General features: G+C 44.6%; 1 long non-coding RNA gene across 1 annotated transcript; it reads left to right on the top strand.

The window, feature by feature from the left end:
- The first annotated feature begins 655 nt into the window (after positions 1-655).
- LOC125155155 (uncharacterized) lies at positions 656-20349 on the top strand. The gene is made up of 3 exons (XR_007148070.1): positions 656-2357; positions 3890-3981; positions 19679-20349. It is a non-coding gene; the product is annotated as an uncharacterized LOC125155155 (long non-coding RNA).
- Positions 20350-21794: the final 1445 nt, after the last annotated feature.

Raw genomic sequence — 21794 nt, 5'->3', positions numbered from 1 at the left:
GGGGCGGAGGTGGCACCGCCCCGCAGCAAAGGTGCCCGCGGCGAGGTGCCCGCGGCCAGGGCCGCGGCCGCCGCCGCCACCGCCCACCCGCCCACGGCCCCGCGCCCCGCCCGCAGCCGCCGCGCCCCCGGGCGCGCTCGGATATCTCCAGCCATCTTGTCCCATTTCCCTTTCTCCGCGGCCCCGCGCCGGGAGCGCTCCCGCCGCCCCCGGCTCCCGCCGCCCCCGGCCCGCCTCCCCGCCGGGCCCCCTCCCCGTCCCCGGCGCACCTGCCGGGCGGCCGGAGCCGGCGCCGCCTGCCACCAGGCGGGCCCGCAACAAAGGCGACGGCGGCCGCCGCAGCTGCAGCCTCGCGCCCCCGCCCCTGCCGCCGCCGCGCAGCCCCGGAGCCGCGGGAAGGGCCGCGCCGCCCCGGGCCTCCGGCCCGCCGCCCGCGCGCACTCACCGAGCGGCCGGGACGCGGGCCGGGGCCGCGGGAGGAGACGCCGAGGGCTCCGGCCCCGCTGTCACAGCGCCATCCCTGCCGCCTCTCCGGCTTCCCGTGCGCGCGGCCCCTCGGGAGGGAGCGGGGAGGACACGTGGTGGGAGGAGGAGGGTCCGGCCGCGAGCTGAGGGTGTTGGGAGGAGAGGGGAGGAGCGCGGCTGATGTCAGCGGGCCTCGGCGGCGCCGGGAGACGGCGCCCGCGCCAGCTCCGGACCCTCCTCCCGGCGCGGTTTCCGGCAGGTCCGCGCGGCGCTCTCCTCCCGGCGGAGTTCTCGACCCTCCTCGCGGCTCCCTCTGGCCGGCCAGCGGCGCCGTGCCCTCCGCCCTCCGCGCTTCCCCCGCGGCCGTCGGCTTCCCGTGCGCTGTGGGCGCCCTCGGCGGGCCGGAGGCAGGAAGGGCAGAAAGGATTTCTGCTTTAGCTGAGTGTGTGACCTGGGAGCATTTATCCCTGTGCTGATTTGCATTCTCCGGTGGTTTGCGTTTGCTGGGGTGAGCACTCAAGGCAGGCTCGCCACGCTTCAAGGGACGCGTTAGGAAGAGTAGACCAAGGGGGCTGAAGAGGGGTCCTGGATCTTTGCCGAACCGTGCTCGGATTCTGGCAAGCATAGGTCCAGAACTTCGGTCGTAGTATGTACGAAGAAGGAACTTCCTGATAGGAGTACTTGTTACCTGCTAAAGCCCAAGCTTGTAATCTCGTGGAGGACACAACTCTCTCTCTGTAGCAGGATCGTCAAAAGGCTCCACAAAAAAGAGCAGACAAGCCCTGAAGCCCTTCTGATTCCAGAAAAAAAGATTCTGGGTTTGGGTTTTTGTTGGGAAGTCGTTAAGGAAAAAATAAAATCATTCTGACACTTGTTAAAATAGGAAGGAGGACTTTATTTAGAAATATGGAAGTAGGTGTCCATGCTATCTCACACGAAGGGAGAGATGCCTGCTCAACTCTAAAAGCTGGCGAGGGATAGCCCACAGGCAAAGTGAGGGAGTCAGTGGGCAGAAATTCGTTTAGAGGAGACAGTAGGGAGAGAGGAATCTTGCTGCCGGCCGGCCAGCCTGCTCAGGTTTCCACGATGGGGGCAGGTTCTCTCTAAACCGAGTCTGCAGGATTCTTGAGGAAGCTGGGCTGCGCAGGCCGAGGAGTGGAGGAGGATGCGAAGACCGAGGCCTCCCGGAGAAGAGGGCTCAGAGGAGACCGACTAACATTTGATCAAGTCAAGAGTTTTTGTCAAACTTCTCTGACTGTCCCTGAGATCTGAGTAGCTCCTGCGGTAGAGGCGTCTCTCTCCAAGTGTTTGTGGCCATTCCTGGTTGCTTATGAATAAGTAAACATTTGTGAATGTTACTTCTCTCTGTCATGGAGAGGCTAATGGGGAGCTGTGGTGCTCCCAATTGGTAAAATGTACTATGACAAGCACATCTTTGAAGTGTAATTGTGGTGGACGACCCCAGACCAGAGCAAGTTTAACTGAAAGAGAACGTTATTCAAATACGGGGAGCGAGGAAGATGTTAGCGTTTCTTGTTTGCGTTCACGAACAGTTCTTTTTGTGTGTAAAATTAGCATTGTCAGAACAGGCGTGACTTCTTGGCTCAAGCTGATTGACCTTCCCATCTTAACTTTTCTGAGGAATGGCGACTTCAAATGGAAAAGTGAGGAGAGTGTCGAGAAGAAACCAAAGGGTTTTAGACTCTGAGAGTCCTAATGTTCTGCGGCTGTGATTAGTTTTTTGGTTTTTTTTTTTTTCTGGGAAGAGGACAATCACCTGAATTCTTGACTTTGGACCCACAGCCCTAAGATCTCAATTATTGCCATGGGACCCACCTTGGTACAAGTCCGTAATTGCTAACAGGACTTCCTCGCAGGAACAAAGTGCTGGGGTAGGCACAATGCTCTGCCAGACATTCATGTTGAAATGGCTTATAAGTCATGCTGCTCGTCTCTGCCCGGGTTTCCTCAGCTTCAGAAAGAGGGAATTGCGGGCACCTGGGTGGCTCAGTCCATTAAGTGACAGACTTTGGCTCGAGTCATGATCTCATGATTTGTGATTTTGAGCCCTGCATCGGGCTCTGTACTGACAGTGCAGAGCCTGCCTGGGATTCTCTCTCTCTCTCTCTCTCTCTCTCTCTCTCTCTCTCTCTCTTCCCCTCTCTCTGCCTCTCCTTCAGTGGCAGGCCCTCTCTCTTTCTCTCAAAATAAATAAATACAAAAAAAGAAAGGAAGAGGAAGAGGGAATTGTGCCAGCCAGATGTTGTCAGAGCTTCCCCTCAGCTCTAATTCAGCAATTCCATTTCCCAAAAAGACTTCATTTGAGTCTGCATGGGGAGTGACGAAGCTCATTTTTGAGACAGTGCATGGCTTTGATAATTGGTAGGATGGGTTTCTGTCAGTAGGTACTTAATAAATATGAGCTGAACACCTATGAAATTAACATAATAGTTCTTTTTTTTTTTAATTTTTTTTTCAACGTTTATTTATTTTTGGGACAGAGAGAGACAGAGCATGAACGGGGGAGGGGCAGAGAGAGAGGGAGACACAGAATTGGAAACAGGCTCCAGGCTCCGAGCCATCAGCCCAGAGCCCGACGCGGGGCTCGAACTGACGGACCGCGAGATCGTGACCTGGCTGAAGTCGGACACTTAACCGACTGCGCCACCCAGGCGCCCCAACATAATAGTTCTTTAATGAGGCTATTGGTCTGGCTTCATACTTCTTCCTATTGAATTATTGCAGTCCACAAGCCATAGGGATTCTAAAGAGCCCAAGTCCCAGAAAATACCCGTTACCCCTAGACTTCACATAAGCCTAGCTACCAGCCCCTCCTTCCTCCATTTCTCGGGGACTGTGGTAAATTGAATTAATGCATCCTTGTGGTAGTTCACCCTGCTGTTAAATAGCATACCTGCTGAGACCTCACGTGTGCAGAATGGACTTCAATGCCCCATCACTTGGCCTGGCCATATGACGTGCTTTGGCCAGTAGGATATGGCTATGTGTAGTCCTGAGCATAGATCCTAAAAAGGTCTCACATGTTTCCACTTGCACCTCTGGGAGCTTTTGTCCTTTGCCGTGAGAAAACCATGCCTAGGCAGTCAACACCCCTCCAGCCTGGGCTCCAGAATGAGACCTGTTCTACACAGCCATCCTGTGAAAATGCAAAGGGATCATTGTTTTGTTTTAAGCTATTGAGTCCTGAGGTGGCTTATTAGCCTTTTGTGGCTAATAGACACAGTATCAGTGGACAACCTTGGACTTAGGGCTCCCAATATTGGCCTTCACAGGTATGCTCTGAGGCAGGGGAAAGAATTGCCATCTCATGGTGGAAACTCCTAGATATGCTAGATGGGGAGGAGAGAAACAAATTGGTCAGAGGGGAAAGGGTGTGTCACTGCTGACTGTATCTCTTTTCTAGGATTCTGGAACCTCAGAAGATCAAGATATGAATCAACATTGGATATTTCCCGGTAAAGCCTTAAAATATTCCTGAGAGATCTTGATAAACTGGTAAGGGAAATCTTGATTTGGGCAGTTTCTGGAAGGGCTTAGAAGGCTCCTGGAGAGGGGTGCCTGGGAGGGTCAGTCGGTTGGACGTCCGGCTTCGGCTCAGGTCATGATCTCACGGTCCGTGGGTTCGAGCCCTGCGTCGGGCTTTGTGCTGACAGCTCAGAGCCTGGATCCTGCTTCTGATTCTGTGTCTCCCTCTCTCTCTGGCCCTCTCCTGCTCAAGCTCTGTCTCTGTCTCTCTCAAAAATAAATAAACATTAAAAAATTTTTTAAAAAAAGAAGGTTCCTGGAGAAGAAGAATGTGGTTCAAGTACCTCAGAGGGTTAAGGAACACTTAAAGGTTTCTCTAGAAGAAGAAGAGAAGTGTAACGAGCTGCTATAACAGACTCCCAAAGGAGTCTCAACAATAGAAATTTATTTTTCACTTATGTAGTAGTTCTCTGTGGGTATTCCCAGTTTACAGGTGACTTTCTTCTATGCTGTGATTTAGGGACCCAGGCTCCTTTCATCTTGTGGCTCAGCCACACCCGTGGGACCTTGTGGTTTTCTTCACTCACCAGAGTGAAGGGAAAGTAGAACATGGAGAAGGCACATCGTTTTCTTGGCCTTAAAGTAATACATATGTCTTTTGCTTATATTCCATTGGTTAGGATCATGGTGACAGTTATTTTTTTTATTATTTTTTTAATATGAAATTTATTGTCAAATTGGTTTCCTACAACGCCCGGTGCTCATCCCAACAGGTGCCTTCCTCAATGCCCATTACCCACTTTCCCCTCCCTCCCACCCCCCATCAACCCTCAGTATATTCTCAGTTTTTAAGAGTCTCTTATGGTTTGCCTCCCTCCCTCTCTAAGTTTTTTTTTCCTCACCTTCCCCTCCCCCATGGTCTTCTGTTAAGTTTCTCAGGATCCACATAAGAATGAAAACATATGATATCTGTCTTTCTCTGTATGACTTATTTCACTTAGCATAACACTCTCCAGTTCCATCCACGTTGCTACAAAAGACCATATTTCATTCTTTCTCATTGCCAAGGAGTATTCCATTGTACATATAAACCACAATTTCTTTATCCATTCATCAGTTGATGGACATTTAGGCTCTTTCCATAATTTGGCTATTGTTGAAAGTGCTGCTATAAACATTGGGGTACCAGTGCCCCTATGCATCAGCACTCCTGTATCCCTTGGGTAAATTCCTAGCAGTCTACTGCTGGCTCATAGGGTAGGTCTATTTTTAATTTTTTGAGGAACCTCCACACTGTTTTCCAGAGCGTCTGCACCAGTTTGCATTCCCACCAACAGTGCGAGAGGGTTCCCGTTTCTCCACATCCTCTCCAGCATCTACAGTCTCCTGATTTGTTCATTGTAGCCACTCTGACTGGGATGAGGTGATATCTCAGCGTGGTTTTGATTTGTATTTCCCTGATGAGGAGTGACGTTGAGCATTTTTTCATGTGCCTGTTGGCCATCTGGATGTCTTCTTTAGAGAAGTGTCTATTCATGTCTTCTGCCCATTTCTTCACTGGATTATTTGTTTTTTGGGTGTGGAGTTTGGTGAGTTCTTTATAGATTTTGGATTCTAACCCTTTGCCTGATATGTCATTTGCAAAGATTTTTTTCCCATTCCATTGGTTGCCTTTTAGTTTTGTTGATTGTTTCCTTTGCAGTGCAGAAGCTTTTTATCTTCATGAGGTCCCAATAGTTCATTTTTGCTTTTAATACCCTTGCCTTTGGGGATGTGTCAAGTAAGAAATTGCTGGGGCTGAGGTCAGAGAGTTTTTTTCCTGCTTTCTCCTCTAGGGTTTTGATGGTTTCCTGTCTCACATTCAGGTCCTTCATCCATTTTGAGTTTATTTTTGTGAATGGTGTAAGAAAGTGATCTAGTTTCATTCTTCTGCATGTTACTGTCCAGTTCTCCCAGCACCATTTGTTAAAGAGACTGTCTTTTTCCCATTGGATATTCTTTCCTGCTTTGTCAGAGATTAGTTGGCCATACTTTTGTGGGTCCATTCTGGAGTCTCTATTCTATTCCATTGGTCTATGTGTCTGCTTTTGTGCCAATACCATGCTGTCTTGATGATTACAGCTTTGTAGTAGAGGCTAAAGTCTGGGATTGTGATGCCTCCCGCTTTGGTCTTCTTCTTCAACATTACTTTGGCTATTCGGGGTCTTTTGTGGTTCCACACAAATTTTAGGATTGCTTGTTCTAGCTTCGAGAAGAATGCTTGTGCAATTTTGATTGGGATTGCATTGAATGTGTAGATTGGTTTGGGTGGTATTGACATTTTAACAGTATTCTTCCAATCCATGAGCACGGAATGTTTTTCCATTTCTTTGTATCTTATTCAATTTCCTTCATAAGCTTTCTATAATTTTCAGCATACAGATCTTTTACGTCTTTGGTTAGGTTTATTCCTAGGTATTTTATGTTTCTTGGTGCAATTGTGAATGGGATCAGTTTCTTTATTTGTCTTTCTGTTGCTTCATTATTAGTATATAAGAATGCAACTGATTTCTGTACATTAATTTTGTACCTGAGACTTTGCTGAATTCATGTATCAGTTTTAGCAGACTTTTGGTGGAGTCTATTGGGTTTTTTATGTATAATATCATGTCATCTGCAAAAAGTGAAAGCTTGACTTCATCTTTGCCAATTTTGATGCCTTTGATTTCCTTTTGTTGTCTGATTGCTGATGCTAGAACTTCCAATATTATGTTAAACAACAGCGGTGAGAGTGGACATCCCTGTCATGTTCCTGATCTCAGGGGGAAAGCTCTCAGTTTTTCCCCATTGAGGATGATATTAGCTGTGGGCTTTTCATAAATGGCTTTAATGATGTTTAAGTATGTTCATTCTATCCCGACTTTCTCAAGGGTTTTTATTAAGAAAGGATACTGTGGTAATGCAAGCTGGTGCAGCCACTCTGGAAAACAGTATGGAGGTTCCTCAAAAAACTAAAACTAGAAATAGAACTACCCTATGACCCAGCAATCACACTACTAGGTATTTATCCAAGGGATACAGGTGTGCTGTTTCAAAGGGACACATGCACCCTCATGTTTATAGCAGCACTATCAACAATAGCCAAAGTATGGAAAGAGCCCAAGTGTCCATCAGTGGATGAATGGATAAAGAAGATGTTGTATATATATACAATGGAGTATTACTTGGCAATCAAAAAGAATGAAATCTTGCCATTTGCAACTACATGGATGGAACTGGAGGGTATTATGTTAAGTGAAATCACAAAAATCATATGACTTCACTCATATGAGGACTTGAAGAGACAAAACAGATGGACATAAGGTAAGGGAAACAAAAATAATATAAAAACAGGGAGGGGGACAAAACAGAAGAGACTCATAAATATGGAGAACAAACTGAGGGTTTCTGGAGGGGCTTTGGGGGGGTGGGCTAAATGGGTAAGGGCCACTAAGGAACCTACTCCTGAAATCATTGTTGCACTATATGCTAACTAATTTGGATGTAAATTTTAAAAAATTAAAAATAAAAAAGAAAGAGAAAGAAAGAAAGGAAGGAAGGAAGGAAGAATGCTGAATTTTGTCAAATGCTTTTTCTGCATCAATTGACAGGATCATATGGTTCTTATCTTTTCTTTTATTAATGTGTTGTATCACACACATTGATTTGCAAATGTTGAACCAGCCCTGCAGCCCAGGAATGAATCCCACTTGATCATAGTGAATAATTCTTTTTATATGCTGTTGAATTCGATTTGCTAGCGTCTTGTTGAGAATTTTTGCATCCATATTTATCAGGGATATTGGCCTGTAGTTCTCTTTTTTTGCTGGGTCTCTGTCTGGTTTGGGAATCAAAGTAAAGGTGGCTTCATAGAATGAGTCTGGAAGTTTTCCTCCCTTTTCTATTTCTTGGAACAGCTTGAGAAGGATAGGTATTTTCTCTGCTTTAAATGTCTGGTAGAATTCCCCAGGGAAGCCATCTGGTCCTGGACTCTTATTTGTTGGGAGATTTTTGATAACTGATTCAATTTCTTTGCTGGTTATGGGTCTGTTCAAGTTTTCTATTTCTTCCTGTTTGAGTTTTGGAAGTGTGTGGGTGGTTAGGAATTTGTCCATTTCTTCCAGGTTGTCCATTTTGTTGGCATATAATTTTTCATAGTATTCCCTGATAATTGCTTGTATTTCTGAGGGATTGGTTGTAATAATTCCATTTTCATCCATGATTTTATCTATTTGGGTCATCTCCCTTTTCTTTTTGAGAAGCCTGGCTAAAGGCTTATCAATTTTATTTTTTCAAAAAACCAACTCTTGGTTTCATTGATCTGCTCTACAGTTTTTTTTAGATTCTATATTGTTTATTTCCACTCTGATCTTTATTATTTCTCTTCTTCTGCTGGGTTTAGGGTGTCTTTGCTGTTCTGCTTCTATTTCCTTTAGGTGTGCTGTTAGATTTTGTATTTGGAATTTTTCTTGATTCTTCAGATAGGCCTGGATTGCAATGTATTTTCCTCTCAGGACTGCCTTCACTGCATCCCAGAGCACTTGGATTGTTGTATTTTCATTTTCATTTGTTTCCATATATTTTAAAATTTCTTCTCTAATTGCCTGGTTGACCCATTCATTCTTTAGTAGGGTGTTCTTTAGCCTCTGTGCTTTTGGAGGTTTTCCAGACTTTTTCCTGTGGTTGATTTCAAGTTTCATAGCATTGTGGTCTGTAAGTGTGCATGGCTGATCTCAATTCTTTTATACTTATGAAGGGATGTTTTGTGACTCAGTATGTGATCTATCTTGGAGAATGTTCCATGTGCACTTGAGAAGAAACTATATTCTGTTGCTTTGGGATGCAGAGTTCTAAATATATCTGTCAAGTCCATCTGATCCAATGTATCATTCAGGGCCCTTGTTTCTTTATTGATTCTGTGTCTAGATGATCTATCCATTGTTATAAGTGGGGTATTAAACTCCCCTGCAATTATCACATTCTTATCAATAAGGTTGCTTATGTTTGTGATTGTTTTATATATATTTGGGGGCTCCTGTATTTGGTGCACATTTATACTTGATAGCTCTTCCTGATGGATAGACTCTATAATTATTTTATAATGCCCTTCTTCATCTCTTGTTATAGCCTTTAATTTAAAGTCTATTTTGTCTGATATAAGTATGGCTACTTCAGCTTTCTTTTGATTTCTAGTAGCATGGTAGATGGTGCTCCATCCCCTCACCTTCAATTTGAAGGTGTCCTCACGTCTAAAATGAGTCTCTTGTGGACAGCAAATAGATGGGTCTTGGGTTTTTTTTTTTTCCATTCTGATACCCTATGTCTTTTGGTTGGAGCATTTAATCCACTTACATTCAGTGTTATTATCGAAAGATACGCGTTTAGAGTCATTGTGATGTCTGTAGGTTTCATGCTTGTAGTGATGTCTCTGGTACTTTGTGGTCCTTGCAACATTTCACTCACAGGGTCCCCCTTAGGATCTCTTGTAGGGCTGATTTAGTGGTGATGAATTCCTTCAGTTTTTGTTTGTTTGGGAACACCTTTATCTCTCCTTCTATTCTGAATGACAGACTTGCTGGGTAAAGGATTCTTGACTGCATATTTTTTCTGTTCATCACATTGAAGATTTCCTGCCACTCCTTTCTGACCTGCCAAGTGTCAGTAGATAGGTCTGCTACTATCCTTATGTGTCTACCTTTGTAAGTTAGGGCCTGTTTATCCCTAGCTGATTTCAGAATTCTCTCTTTATCCTCGTATTTTGCCAGTTTCACTATGATATGTCATGCAGAAGATCGATTCAAGTTACGTCTGAAGGGAGTTCTCTGTGCCTCTTGGATTTCAATGTCTGTTTCCTTCCCTAGATCGGGGAAGTTCTCAGCTATGATTTGTTCAAGTACACCTCCAGCCCCTTTCTCTCTCTCTTCACAGATATTGTTCCATTTGATTGCATCACTTAGTTCTCTAATTTTCCCTTCATACTCCTGAATTTTTAAAATCTTTTTCTCAGCTTCCTTTTTTCCATAATTTTATCATCGAATTCACTTCTTCTCTCCTCTGCCTCTTCAATTGGTGCTATGGCCACCTCCATCTTATTTTGTACCTCATTTATAGCATTTTTTAATTGCTCATGACTATTTTTTAGTCCCTTGATCTCTGTAGCAATAGATTCTCTGCTGTGCTCTATGCTTTTTGCAAGCCCAGTGATTAATTTATGACTATTATTCTAAATTCTTGTGCCATTATATTGTTTAAATCAGTTTTGAGCAATTCATTAGCTGTCACTACTTCCTGGAGTTTCTTTTGAGGAGAATTCTTCCATTTCATCATTTTGGGTAGTCCCTGCGGTAGCTCCAAACTGCAGGGCACATCCCCTATGCTGTCTGGAGAGACTTGTGTTGGTGGGTGAGGTCACAGTCAGATCTGATATCTGGCCCCAGCCCACCGCTGGGGCCACAGTCAAACTGGTGTGCACCTTGTCTTCCCCTCTCCCAGGGGCAGGACTCACTGTGGAATGGTGTGGCCCCTGTCTGTACTTGCACACTGCCAGGCTTGTGGTGCTGCTTCGATGGGATCTGGCCAAGGGCGTATTAGATGGGGTGGATCCACAAGGCGCACAGGGGCGAGAGGCGGCAGGCTTAGCTCACTTTGCCATTGGTGGTCCCCTTTGGGAGGGGCCCTACAGCACCTGGAGGAAGGCAGGCCCGTCGGAGGGATGGATCCACAGAAGCACAGCGTTGGGCGTTTGCGCAGTGCAAGCAAGTTTGGTGATGGGAACTGGTTCCCTTTGGAATTTCGGCCGGAGGATGGGAGAGAGAAATGGCGCTAGCCAGCACCTTTGTTCCCTCACCGAGCTGAGCTCTGTCTTCCGGGGCTCAACAATTCTCCCTCCCTGCGTCCTCTCACCCTCCCAGCTCTCTGAGAGCAGAGCTGTTGACTTTTAACCCTCCAGATGTCAAGTCCCACTGGCTGTCAGAACTCATGCAGTCCGACCCCTCTGCTTTTGCAAGCCAGACTTTGGGGGCTCTGCCTTGCCAGGCGGGCTGCCCCTCCACTGCCCTGGCTCCCTCTTGCCAGTGCGTGTAGCATGCACCGCCTCTCCACCCTTCCTACCCTCTTCCATGGGCCTCTTGTCTATGCTTGGCTCTGGAGAGTCCATCCTGCTAGTCTTCTGATGGTTTTCTGGGTTATTTAGGCAGATGTGGGTGGAATCTAAGGATCAGCAGGATGAAGTGAGCCCAGCGACCTCCTACACCGCCATCTTCCTTCATTCAGACTACACTGAGCCTGGTGGGCATGATCTGGCGGGTTGAGCTTAAATTCTGCTGCCTTCTTGCTGCGTCTGGAGGTGGTGGATAAGCCATTCCTAGATTTTGGATCCTAGCTCCAAATCTTTGGCATTATGCATTTTCAGACTTTATATGAGCTTCTCCCTACCCGCCCCCACCTCCGGCCTCCTCCCCTGACTGGTTCCAGAAACGAGCCGGAGTGGGACTGGGTCTGGGGTTGGAAAGGGTCTGACTTAGAAAACAGTACTGAATCAAAAATAAGGCTGGGCACACCTTCAAAACCAGACTGGGTCCAGGGGCAGACTGGGTCCATCTTCCATGGTGACATTTATATGAAAAGGGGCAGGGAGATGTAGAGCACGTCTGAGCAGTCACTTTCCAATAACAGCTCCACACACTGAAAGGGGGAGCCTGGATTTTTGTCTCTACCACAGGGATGCTTTTTCTTTCACTCCACTCGCTTCCTGTTGGCAACGTTTCTGAAAAGAAGTCCAACGTAATTCTTAGCCTTGTTTCCATATAGGAAAGGTATTTTTTATCACCCTGGCTTCTTTCAAGATTTTCTGTTTGTTTTTGATCTTATGTTGTTTGAATATTATATTCTTAGGTGTATATTTTTTGGTATTTTCCTGTGTGGTATTTTCTTAGCTTCCTAGATCTGTGATTGGTATCAGTCATTAACTTTGGGAAATTCTCAGCTATAATTACTTCAATATTTCTTCTTTTCTTTTCTCTGTCTCTTCTGGTATTTCCATTATGGGTATGTTACACCATTTGTAATTTTCTCATAGTTCTGGGTTTGTTTTCCTGTTTTTTGTTGGTATTTGTGTTTTAGTTTGGGAAGTTTCTATTGACATATCTTCAAGCTCATTGATTCTTTCCTTGGCTGTGTCTAGTCTACTGATGAGCCCAGCAAAAGCATTCTTCATTTCTGTGGCAGTGTTTTTGATTTCTAGAATTTCTTTTTGATTCTTTCTTAGCATCTCCATCTCTCTACTGACATTACCCATCTGTTCTTGCATATTATACACCTTTTACACTAAGGCCCTCAACATAATAATTGTAGTTATTTCAACTTCCCAGTTTGATAATTCCAAAATCTCTGCCATATCTTAGTCTGGCTCTAATGTTTATTTTGTCTCTTCAAACTGATTTTTTTTTTTTTGGCCTTTTAGCATACCTTAAAATTTTTCTTAGAAGCCATACATAAGCTCTTGGGTAAAAGGATTGTTTGGGGGGCTAGGAGTTAGGCTGTGTTTACTCTTTGCTATAGGTGAGGCTAAAATTTCTTCCAGTGTCTTTGTTTTTGTGTCCCTTGTTGTCTTTGGATATTCTTAGAGACTCTTATAGTTCTTTTAGCTTATAGTTCTTTTAGCTCTAAGCCCCTGAGATTATACTGGAGCCCCATTTATATGTTGGTAAACTATTGGGGGAGGAGCAACATACTATAATCTATGATTAGGTCTTAGTGTTTTAGCAAACCTGTGTCTCTGATTCTCACGTTCCTCCCTCTTCCCCTTTAAATGAGACTGGAACAGGGGGCTGAAATTGGGTATTTCCCCTCCCCCAATTTTCTCTGAGAAGCTCAACTTGCTTAAAATCTGGTAAAACAGTTTCCCTTGAAGGCAAGCCTTTGTTAAGGAGAACAGAGCACTCTGGGCTTATTTTTAATTTTTTGTTGTTTTAAGAGAGAGAGAGAGAGAGAGAGAGAGAGAGAGTGCATGAGTCAGGGAGAGGGGCAGAGTGAAAGAATCTTAAGCAGGCTTCATGCTCAGAGTGGAGCCTGAGACGGGGCTGGAACCCACAACCCTGGGATCATGACCTGAGCCGAAGTCAAGAGTCAGTTCTTCAACTGACTGAGCTGCTCAGGTGCCCCTGGGCTTATTTGTAAATGGCGACTTTCCCCCTTCCCCTGTATGAAATACAAGGGGATTTTTCTTCCGCATTCACCCTGAGAACCTGGTGGAGCTTCTGGACATAAAACTCAGGAAAGTTGGGTGGGGGGAATGTTTACATCTCAAGCCAGACGAGGCACAGTCTCCAGTAGTCAATTGTCCTTTATGTGTTCCTACCAGGCACCAACTGTGGCTTTTGCTCCTGGTAAACTATGATTCTTTGTATTTGCCTGGCTCTCTAGTTTTTTTTGGGGGGGAGGTGACAATTTTTCTTGTAACCTCAATTCCTTGATTGAGGGACTTGTTCATTTTTCAGTTTGTCTTTTTATTTTCTTTTTGTGAGGATAGGAGTGGTTACTTCCAAGCTCTTTACATGTCAGACCAGACAGAGACTTCAAAGAGAGTTGGGGATAAGGATCCAGCAACTCTCTTACTTTACCTTCCTCCTCAGGGCTGGCCCAGGTCAAGAGCTCATTTTCATTTACACTGGGTGGGAGTTGAGAGGACAGCTCAATAGAGCCCATTCATAGTGGTTCTTCCTAATCTCTCAGCTTATTGTCATGCCTACAACCCACTCTCTTCTATAATATTCATTGATTGGTCCTAGTCTCAGCCTGAGATGATGACTCAAAACCAAATCTAACGTAACAATCTTGTCAATATTTAAAAACTTCTGTCTCATTTCTTTTCAAAACATTTCAGTGTTTATTTACTTTTTGAGAGAGATTGACAGAGTGTGAGCAGGGGAGGGGCAGAGATGGAGGGAGACACGGAATCCAAAGCAGGCTCCAGGCTCTGAGCTGTCGGCACAGAGCTCGACTCAGGGCTTTAACTCACAGACCACAAGATCATGCCCTGAGCCGAAGTGGGAAACTTAACTGACTCAGCCATCTGGGTGCCCCTGTTCTGTCGCTTTAAGTCTTCGCTAAATATTCCTGTTTTCTTCAAGACTTCCTTATAGGGCATGGTTTCAGGTTTCTTGTCCATTGAGGTTACTTATGATATATTTTAGTTCACAGTTTTTCTCAGATCTTTGTAATACCGTATTTCTTTTTTTAAGTGTTTATTTATTTATTGAGAGAAATAGTGAGAGAGAGAGAGAGTGGGGGGGAGGGGCAGAGAGAGACACAGAGAGAGAATCTCAAGCAGGTTCTCCACTGTCAACACAGAGCCCAATGTGGGGCTCAAACCCACAAACCAGGGGATCATGACCTGAGCTGAAATCAAGAGTCAGACTCTTAACCAAATGAGCCACCCAGGAGCACCCCCCTTTAAGTTTATTTATTTATTTTGAAAGAGAGAGAGAAAGTGGGCGAGGAGTAAAGAGAGAGAGAGAGAGAGAGAGAGAATCTGAAAGAGGCTCACCACATGGTCAGCACAGACCCCAATGCAGGGCTCGAACCCACAAACTATTGGATCAATAACATCATAATTCTTTTTGTAATTTTTAAAAAAAATTTGTAATGTTTTTATTTTTGAGAGAGAGAGAGGGAGGGAGAGAGAGAGAGAATGCAAGCAGGGGAGGGGCAGAGAGAGGGAGACACAGAATCTGAAGCAGGCTCCAGACTCCGAGCTGTCGGCACAGAGCCCAATGCAGGGCTTGAACCCACAGATGGCGAGATCGTGACCTGAACTGAAGTCAGATGCTCAACAGACCAAGCCACCCAGGCACCCCAGTAATACCATAGTTCTTGAAGTAATTTTCCCACATCTATTTTTGGATGTATTTTTCCTGTCTTCTTTTTACAGAGAAACCTCTTTATTGGAAAGGAAAAAACAAACTAGTTCTTCAACAGAAAAAAGTTTTCTCTTAGCAGAGAAGAGTACATCAAATTTCTCATGTGTCTTACAAGGAACACTGAATAATAGATAGAGAACATCATTCTTTGAGAAAATGTAGTCTCAAAATTCAAATGCTGTCGTAGTCAGCTTTTGCTGCACAACGACAGGATGTGAGCAGAGAATTGACCTGTGCTCGCACAGTGGGACTTGCCTTGGATGCTCTGGTGGATGGACATGAAGGGTTTCCCCTGGGGAGCTGCTTCTTGAGCCGGGTCTCCAGACAACAGCATGTGCAGCAGACCTTAGCCCAACCTGTAGCTTGGAACTAAGCCCAACATACCCGCTGCCTGAAGCAGAGTTGCCACTGTAGCCTAGGCTACATCATCTGATCCATAGTTGACCTAAAGACAAATGAACACAAAAACAAATACTTGTATTATAAGCCACCGGATTTTTAGGGCTGGGATGAAGCTGAAGAATCAGTTACCCAGAGGAAGCACTTCATGACAGATCCCTGGAGCATAAGTGGTAAGCCCCACCCTGCAAGCACATGTCAATCCTCTGCTCATACTATGTTCGTTAACATCCTGTTAGTCAAGATAAGTCCAATGGCCATGTCCAACATCTACAACTGGAGAAATACACTCTGTCCACCATGGCATCATGGTAAAAGTGTTGTCTCAGTCTGCTCAGGCTGCCTTAACAAAATACCATAGTTTGGGTGGCTTAAACAGCAGACATTTATTTCTCACATCTCATTTTTCTGGGAGCTGGGAAATCCAAGATAAAGGTGCTGGAAAAAGAAATTTCATTTAGAGGCCTTTTCTCTTGGCTTGTAGGTGACTGCATCTCGCCACGTGCTCACGTGGACTTTCGTTAGTGCTGCACGTGGAAAGAGAGAGCTCTCTCTCATCCTCTTATTATAAAGCCACTAATCCTATAGGATTAGGGACCCACCTTTATGACTTCGTTTAACTTTACCTCCCAAAGAACCTGTTTCAAATACAGTCATATTGCTGGTTAGAACTCCAACATATGAATTTTGAAGGGCCACAATTCAGCCCATGGTAAATGTCAACATATACTGCTATGACAAGGGAGCAAATAATTAGAACCAATAATTCAGCCTACAAAATTATTCACAACCCTCCTTCTTGCAGAATACACTCACACCCATTCCAAATGCCCCACCCCCACCCCCGCTGAAGTTTTATGTGATTACAACATCATGTCTGCTTGGTCAGGAGGCCTATGAACTAAGAAGCCAAGTTATCTCCTCTCCACCCCAGCATCCTTTAAATAGAGTTATGGCACAGGGATGGGATGACCAAAATCAACATTTAGATTTGAAAAGGGAGAAGAATGGGAGACTGAGCAGCCATATTCATAGCAATTCTGAAAGACAACTGGGCAAGTGTCAGGTTCTCCTGCCCTAGGGGGCCCTGAGCCTCTTCCTAGGAGTGGCTCCAAAGTTCATTGTTCTTCACCACTGTGGCTCTACACTCTAGGAAGTCTTTCATTTTCCATTATTTTCCTTAGCCTCTTCTGAAGAGGCCATACGGGAATAATATGCCTTTCTTGGGGGGCAGAGTAGCTTTCTCAATCAGCTCCTTGCCTTTAAAAGACAGAAGCCCAGAAGATCCTTTTTTATCTTGAACAGAGTCAGATTGTTTGTTTTGTTTTGTTTTTTTTTTAGTCGTCCAGGTTTGATATGTGTGGGACACTTTTTGTCAATACAGCTCTCTTAATAACATTGCGAGTTTTACAAGCATTTGATTACAATTTATATCATGTTTCCAGAAAGCCATGTTTACTAGTCTTTTTGGTAAGACAAGGTCACAAGGTTGCTTGCCTTGTGACCTAAATTTTCTGATGGATCTAAGAATTGCTATTGTCAGTTTATCCAGTTTTTTTCTTGGGAAAATGGGAATGACCCTTTCCAAGCTCTTTACATGTCAGGACAGAAACTACTTTTTTTGTTTTTGAAAAAAAAACACCCCACTTTGCTCATGGAAAAGAATAAAAATCACTTGAAATCCTCCTCACACACATGTAACTATTGAATGTGGTTGTTTCTTATGGAAGGTTGTGGGAATCGCATCAAAATGTAACTCAGTGTGAAGATGATTCAGTAAGGTGATAAATGAATCATGTTTACTATTTATCCATTAAGTGTCCAAATCTTTTTTTAAGATTTTATTTTATTTTATTATTTTTTTTTTTTTAATTTTTTTTCAACGTTTTTTATTTATTTTTGGGACAGAGAGAGAGACAGAGCATGAACGGGGGAGGGGCAGAGAGAGAGGGAGACACAGAATCGGAAACAGGCTCCAGGCTCTGAGCCATCAGCCCAGAGCCAGACGCGGGGCTCGAACTCACGGACCGCGAGATCATGACCTGGCTGAAGTCGGACGCTTAACCGACTGCGCCACCCAGGCGCCCCTTTAAGATTTTATTTTTAAGCAATCTGTACACCCAACACGGGGCTTGAACTTACAACCGTGAGATCAACAGTCGCATGGTCCACTGTCTGAGCCAGCCAGGCACCCCTAGGTGTCCAAATCTTGTTCTAAGGAGTGAATTTAGAGATTTTGGAGGAGTATATGGAAGCTTATTTGTTGGTCTTTTCTCTGAATATCATTTTCCCCAGCCTAGCTTTTGCTAAGGACTAGAAAAGACACAATTTTCTAATGAGAGATGGAAATGCTAGTGTCTTATATTGACGACTGGAAGATTCCATATGCTTTGGAATTCACATCAGCAGGAGGAGAGTTGATATCCAATTATAAAATTACCAAAAAACCCCAAAAAACCAAAAACAAACAAACCCCACCCTGAATAGAAGAACACCTGTACACAAAGGCAGACTTTTCTGGATCAGTTTTAGATCAGTTTCAGCACATGCTTGGTGGAACCCTTAAAGTTCTAAACCTCAAGCATGGTGGAATAATTTTGGCCATGAAAAACTTTAAAGCAGATGTTAACAGTTGCCTTACAAAGATTATAGAAAAATAATGGTCCCATGAATCATCTATTGAGTCATTTTTATCAGAATAAAAGCATGTTTCAAGATTTCTCTTGGGGCGCCTGGGTGGCGCACTCGGTTAAAGCGTCCGACTTCAGCCAGGTCACGATCTCGCGGTCCGTGAGTTCGAGCCCCGCGTCAGGCTCTGGGCTGATGGCTCAGAGCCTGGAGCCTGTTTTCGATTCTGTGTCTCCCTCTCTCTCTGCCCCTCCCCCGTTCATGCTCTGTCTCTCTCTGTCCCAAAAATAAATAAATGAAAAAAAAAATTAAAAAAAAAAGATTTCTCTTAAAAAAAAAAAACTCTATGTCATGTCTCCCTCCATGTACCTTTTCTTTGCTCTCTTCCCACAAAACTCTTTGAGTTGTTGATTCCCATTGTCTCTTTCCTATGTCCTTTCCTATGTCTCTTTCCATCGTCCTCTTGAACACTTTCCAATCATGTTTTCTCCCCACAACAGAACTTGTCAAGGACATCAATAATGTCTATGTCGCTAAATTAAATGGCCAATTCTCAAACTGAATCTTATATACCTATGGTAGCATGTTACATTACTGCCACCACTCCCCACCCCCACCTCCCAACAAATCATGGCTCTCAGGATTCACCCATGTGGTCCTTTCCATATCAACTCTGGATTTGGACATGGCGTTTATTTTGACCAACGGAGCGTCAGTAAATCTGAAGCAAGCAGAGGCTTGATAAGCACTTGTACATTGCTACTTGCTCTCTTGAGTCCTGTTGCCAAGGAAACAATTATGTGCTGTCCTGCTAGTGGGATGATGTGAAGGAGGATCAAAGTGCACAACCTAAACTGACCACCGGATCTGTGGATGAGGCCCTTAGAAACTAAGTGCCAGCTCCCAGCCAAACTGTTGTCTAACTGCTCATGTGACTCCAAGCAAGGCCATCAGATGTGCTGCCCAGGAGTGGTGTCAGCATCATGGTAGTGTAGACATTTCTTCTTTTTACTCGCCCTTTTAAATTTTTTTTTTTTCAACGTTTATTTATTTTTGGGACAGAGAGAGACAGAGCATGAACGGGGGAGGGGCAGAGAGAGAGGGAGACACAGAATCGGAAACAGGCTCCAGGCTCCAAGCCATCAGCCCAGAGCCTGATGCAGGGCTCAAACTCACGGACCGTGAGATCGTGACCTGGCTGAAGTCGGATGCTTAACCGACTGCGCCACCCAGGCGCCCCTACTCGCCCTTTTAAACACGGAAACATACAACTATCCATGAACAGAAGTACTTGTGTCGGTGTTGTGGGATTTAGCACCTTATGCCAAGGGATCTGGGAAGAATTATGTACACCTGTGTAGCCCGTAATAGTTGAATAGACCTTGGTATGGGCCATAAAACCAGGGAAGCCAGCCAGCCTGCTCAGATCCCTCAAAGCGTGGTTGGGAAGAATCCTGGAGAGTACTGACCTGAGTAGATACCCATGCATGGGAAAGAATTTGCAGAAGTTCAGCCTTCCCAAGGGAAGATTCCAACACACCATTCTAGAGAAAAAATAAGAGTTTGGTCACAGTGGAGGTGGTAGTAAGAAAAACTTTCCCAGTGTGTCCCCTTGCCCCACTTCCCCAGAAAAAGCTGCACCCAGGCTGATGTATCCAGCAGCTGCTAAATCTCTCTTAGGGGAAAAAGATAGCACTGAGTGAGGGCCCACTACCCTAGCTGTGCAAGAAGTGATTGGAGAAACCTGTTGTTTTTCCCAACAGCACCCAGTGTATCTGATGTGAGACATCCATGATTGGGGGAAGAGAGAAGATTGGGGCAGGTAAGAGACTGCATTCCTGCCTGACTGCTGTCTTCAGGAAATCCATTCACAAACCTCTGGGAATACCATATCCAGGAATCTCTCTATCAGATGCACAGGCACCCACAATGCCCCAAGTGCTAACCCACACCTCTTCCCATTGTGTGGCCAGCTCCTTGTACTCACTTCCACATGTGGCATCACGGGAGAGCTCCCTGTAGGCAGTGAGCAGTCAGAAAACCAGCCACTGTCTGTGAGCAAAGAAACCTCAAGCTCGAGCTGTAGTGCCATCTTCTGGAAAATGAAGAGGTTTCTAGTAGTCAGCCTGGTGACTTGTAAGAACCAGAGAAGACCTAAAATGTTAAGAGTCCTGCCACAAGAGGGAGCAAGAAGAGTTGAGCAGATGTACCAATACAAAGAGATTAAACCCCAGATAATAACAACAGCATACTCCATCTGAAAGCAACTGGCAGAGATTTAAGGACGCATTTGCTACTTTAATGCAAAAAGAGTAATGCAGAACTACAAGAAACATGAAAAATCAGAGAAACATATAATCACAAAAAGAAAATAATAATTCTCTGGCACAAAAACAGACACATAGACCAATGGAATAGAATAGAAACCCCAGAACTAGACCCACAAACGTATGGCCAACTCATCTTTGACAAAGCAGGAAAGAACATCCAATGGAAAAAAGACAGCCTCTTTAACAAATGGTGCTGGGAGAACTGGACAGCAACATGCAGAAGGTTGAAACTAGACCACTTTCTCACACCATTCACAAAAATAAACTCAAAATGGATAAGGGACCTAAATGTGAGACAGGAAACCATCAAAACCTTAGAGGAGAAAGCAGGAAAAGACTTCTCTGACCTCAGCCGTAGCAATCTCTTACTCGACACATCCCCAAAGGCAAGGGAATTAAAAGCAAAAGTGAATTACTGGGACCTTATGAAGATAAAAAGCTTCTGCACAGCAAAGGAAACAACCAACAAAACTAAAAGGCAACCAACGGAATGGGAAAAGATATTCGCAAATGACATATCGGACAAAGGGCTAGTATCCAAAATCTATAAAGAGCTCACCAAACTCCACACCCGAAAAACAAATAACCCAGTGAAGAAATGGGCAGAAAACATGAATAGACACTTCTCTAAAGAAGACATCCGGATGGCCAACAGGCACATGAAAAGATGTTCAGCGTCGCTCCTTATCAGGGAAATACAAATCAAAACCACACTCAGGTATCACCTCACGCCAGTCAGAGTGGCCAAAATGAACAAATCAGGAGACTATAGATGCTGGCGAGGATGTGGAGAAACGGGAACCCTTTTGCACTGTTGGTGGGAATGCAAACTGGTACAGCCGCTCTGGAAAGCAGTGTGGAGGTTCCTCAGAAAATTAAAAATAGACCTACCCTATGACCCAGCAATAGCACTGCTAGGAATTTACCCAAGGGATACAGGAGCACTGATGCATAGGGCCACTTGTACGCCAATGTTCATAGCAGCACTCTCAACAATAGCCAAATTACGGAAAGAGCCTAAATGTCCATCAACTGATGAATGGATAAAGAAATTGTGGTTTATATACACAATGGAATATTACGTGGCAATGAGAAAAAATGAAATATGGCCTTTTGTAGCAACGTGGATGGAACTGGAGAGTGTGATGCTAAGTGAAATAAGCCATACAGAGAAAGACAGATACCATATGGTTTCACTCTTATGTGGATCCTGAGAAACTTAATGGGAACCCATGGGGGAGGGGAAGGAAAAAAAAAAAAGAGGTTAGAATGGGAGAGAGCCAAAGCATAAGAGACTGTTAAAAACTGAGAACAAACTGAGGGTTGATGGGGGGTGGGAGGGAGGAGAGGGTGGGTGATGGGTATTGAGGAGGGCACCTTTTGGGATGAGCACTGGGTGTTGTATGGAAACCAATTTGTCAATAAATTTCATAAAACAAAAAAAAATACTTATAAAAAAAAGAAAATAATAATTCTCTAATAACTGAGCTCAAAGGCACAGAATTTTGTGACCTAGCTGATAAAAAATTCAAAATAGCGTTTTTGAACA

This window comes from Prionailurus viverrinus, chromosome F1 (genome assembly GCF_022837055.1).
Source record: "Prionailurus viverrinus isolate Anna chromosome F1, UM_Priviv_1.0, whole genome shotgun sequence".
In the NCBI taxonomy this organism is placed as follows: domain Eukaryota; kingdom Metazoa; phylum Chordata; class Mammalia; order Carnivora; family Felidae; genus Prionailurus; species Prionailurus viverrinus.
This window is presented reverse-complemented; position numbering and strand designations above follow the sequence as displayed.